This window comes from Amphimedon queenslandica, unplaced genomic scaffold (genome assembly GCF_000090795.2).
Source record: "Amphimedon queenslandica unplaced genomic scaffold, v1.1 AMPQUscaffold_12880, whole genome shotgun sequence".
Taxonomy (NCBI): Eukaryota; Metazoa; Porifera; class Demospongiae; order Haplosclerida; family Niphatidae; genus Amphimedon; species Amphimedon queenslandica.
The window spans coordinates 43100-46916 of record NW_003546884.1 but is presented as its reverse complement, the minus strand read 5'-3'; the positions used below and the strand labels follow the sequence as shown (position 1 = coordinate 46916).

At 32.1% G+C, this 3817-nt stretch overlaps 2 long non-coding RNA genes across 2 annotated transcripts; one reads left to right on the top strand and one right to left on the bottom strand.

Moving 5' to 3' along the window:
- Window positions 1–389: 389 nt before the first annotated feature.
- LOC109586408 (uncharacterized) lies at window positions 390–848 on the bottom strand. The gene is made up of 4 exons (XR_002187019.1): window positions 748–848; window positions 667–706; window positions 521–623; window positions 390–472 (listed from the first exon to the last, which is right to left on the bottom strand). It is a non-coding gene; the product is annotated as an uncharacterized LOC109586408 (long non-coding RNA).
- Window positions 849–943: 95 nt separating this feature from the next.
- On the top strand, window positions 944–2107 carry LOC109586406 (uncharacterized). Its single transcript, XR_002187016.1, has 3 exons — window positions 944–1005; window positions 1054–1110; window positions 2074–2107. It is a non-coding gene; the product is annotated as an uncharacterized LOC109586406 (long non-coding RNA).
- The last annotated feature ends 1710 nt before the right edge of the window (window positions 2108–3817 follow it).

The following is a 3817-nucleotide window of genomic DNA, read 5'->3' as shown; positions in this document are numbered from 1 at the left end:
TTAGACGCTCTCGTCTATCGAGGACTGAGAACCAAACCCGTTTTGAGAACCCATTGAGGGTGGAGGCTGAGGTGGGAGTGGTCCTATAACAGGATGGTATCCTTTATCTGGAGTGTTGGCCAATAGGGCGGAGACATCTTCATTGTCACGGGATCCATCACTATTGAAAATATTCACAAACTAAATCTTTCATATTTCAATTGAAGAACTGAGAGAGAGAGAGAGAGGAGTATATTATTAATTATACATAATATTTACTTGGACAATATTTCATGTATTAATACTAGTCCAGCTGTATATAATTTAAATATACTGTATAAACTAATAAATGAAATATACTGAGAGAGAGAGAGAGTAAAATTATATTTATTATTATTACTTTGATTATTAATTGGATTAAATTTTGATGATTAATGTACATCAAATCTCGTAAAACCACACCCACACTAATTACCCCATCAATCACCTTATCCTAATAATAGTAACAATATTAATAATACATTAATTACATCAGTATTACTTCATTTGTTTCCTTTAGTTTATCCATGTACCAAACGTCTCTGGAGACCGAGACAGACTCATTGCTTGATGATCTATCGCTCGTTTCAAACCATCAAACCAACCTGTGATCACGTGATCAATGAGTAGTGTCACGTGACTGGGTACCTTGTGATATATCAAGAAGATTGGTTGCTTCTGATCCTAACTGATAGGGATGTATAAAGAGACAGTGTTTGGATTATTCACTTCTTCTAATAGCCTCTCAAAGTCAATGTGTGTCTCCATTACACTCAGCATATCTTCTAAAATACTGTCCATCACTAAACACATGTGACCACGTGTTTAGACTTAGATTTTCAATTTTTATTATTCCTTTTATTAGATCTAGAAGTAGATAATACGGCACAACCTTTTAGGTGGGGCTCAAGAATTAGGGTGGGGCTCAAGAATTAGGGTGGGGCTCAAACTTAAGGTCAGGGAAATCAATACACCTTTCAAAAGAAGGTATTTTTTATATATTTAATGCCTCACAAGTCACTGCATTCATTACAGCTATTGTTGTCTGGTCTACTGCAGTCGCTCTGCTGTCTTAAAACAAAAGAGGAAGAGGTATCTGATAGTTTGAAAGTGGCCATTTTGAATTTTAGCAAGTTAATACAGGAAATTTTGTAGAAACACAGTCCCCTAGTATTATGAGATATAATTTTGAGAGTCATTTATAGGAAGAGCTTTTTCTTCAGGCCATTTCAATTAATTCGATCAAGCAAATTTCCTTACTTGTTCATTTGTGTGTGGCCTGTGTCTGGTTTTAAATTAATCATTACTATTAATGGTTATATCCTAGTGGTCAGGAAAGGAGAAACTATGAATTGACTAAGCAAGTCATGTTTTTTGTATTCTCATTAAATTTTATAATTTAAATGACTTGTGGTTTTCTGGTTTGCTACAGTCTACTATTGCATGGTGTTTATGAAGAGGAAGAACTTTTATGAAGAGCTTTTAGATTTGAGGAAGAACTTTTCTTCCCTAAAGGCCTTCATACACAGGCAACTTGTTGCTAGCAACATTTGTTGTTAGTTTGATCTGGTAATTAAGCAACATATTGCCAACAATAAAAAGATGTTCTGTTTTGGCAACATTATTGTTGTTAGAAGGCCTTAAGCCATTCAAATTAAATTCATTGTTCTCCTTTTATGTTGATATAGATGCAAGCATTTTAATTATGTCTCAAAGTTGCGTGGTATTTATGTAGGTAGGAAAGAAAACTATGAGAGTGCTCAATTTTAAATCAAAAGTGTGGGTATTTGAGCTTTCGAATGTACAGTATGCTTTAAGTTTATGCTAGAGTTGAATCAAATTCAAATTCAGCATGATAGCCAGAAGTAGTTTGACCGTCAGTTCAGTTATTTTAATGCAATAGCAGCAATGAGGACAAATATGAGTAATACACATAGGTACAACCTTGCAAATTAATGATGAGGGGCTAATACTAGCCAATACCTTTTCTGCATCATTTATATGACAAATCTTGATCATCTGGGTAATTAAACTCATACTTCTCTTATATCACAGGTCGAAAGGATTCTTAATAGATATGGCAGAAAATGTAAGTCATATCACATGTGAATGTGTCATTTTATTCTTTTCTTCTATGATACCATTGTGACACTTTATTAAACTGTGTTATTCACAATCTTTTAGGAAGTAAGTCACGTCACATCTGAATGTGTAATTTTATCCTTTTCTTCTATATCATTGTGATACTTTACTAAACTGTGTTATTCACAATCTTGTATAGTATGTAAGTCACGTCACATGTGAATGTGTAATTTTATTCTTTTCTATACCATTGTGATACTTTACTAAACTGTGTTATTCACAATCTTTCAGAAAGTAAGTTGTGTCACATGTGAATGTGTAATTTTATTCTTTTCTTCTATGATACCATTGTGATACTTTACTAAACTGTGTTATTCACAATCTTTCAGTTCGTAAGTCATATCACATGTGAATGTGTAATTTCATTCTTTTCTTCTATGATACCATTGTGATACTTTACTAAACTGTGTTATTCACAATCTTTCAGGGAGTAAGTCACATCACATGTGAATGTGTAATTTCATTCTTTTCTTCTATGATACCATTGTGATACTTTACTTAAACTGTGTTATTCACAATCTTTCAGGAGGTAAGTCACGTCACATGTGAATGTGTAATTTTGCTCTTTTCTTCTATGATACCATTGTGATACTTTACTAAACTGTGTCATTCTCAATCTTTCAGAGAGTAAGTCACATCACATGTGAATGTGTAATTTTATTCTTTTCTTCTATGATACCATTGTGATACTTTACTAAACTGTGTTATTCACAATCTTTCAGAGAGTAAGTCACATCACATGTGAATGTGTAATTTTATTCTTTTCTTCTATGATACCATTGTGATACTTTACTAAACTGTGTTATTCATAATCTTTCAGCCAGTAAGTCACATCACATGTGAATGCGTAATTTTATTCTTTTCTTCTATAATACCATTGTGATACTTTACTAAACTGTGTTATTCACATTCTTTTAGTTCGTAAGTCACATCATATGTGAATGTGTAATTTTATTCTTTTCTTCTATGATACCATTGTGATACTTTACTAAATTGTGTTATTCACAATCTTTCAGTCAGTAAGTCACATCACATGTAAATGTGTAGTTTAATTTATTACTATTATGATACGATCATGATCCTTTACAAAATTTGTGTTATTCACAATCTTTTAGGATGTAAGTCACGTCACATGTGAATGTGTTATTTTATTCTTTTCTTCTATGATACCATTGTGATACTTTACTAAACTGTGTTATTCATAATCTTTCAGAAAGTAAGTCACGTCACATGTGAATGTATAATCTAATTCTTTTCTTCTATGATACCACTACGATACTTTACTGAACTGTGTTATCTTTCAGATAGCTGTCGTAAGTTACGTCACATGTGAATGTGTAATTTTATTTTTTTCTTCTATGATACCATTGTGATACTTTACTAAACTGTGTTATTCACAATCTTTCAGAGAGTAAGTCACATCACATGTGAATGTGTAATTTTATTCTTTTCTTCTATGATACCATTGTGATACTTTACGAAACTGTGTTATTTACAATCTTTCAGAGAGTAAGTCACATCGCATGTGAATGTGTAATTTTATTCTTTTCTTCTATGATACCATTGTGATACTTTACGAAACTGTGTTATTCACAATCTTTCAGCCAGTAAGTCACATCACATGTGAATATGTAATTTTATTCTTTTTATATGTACT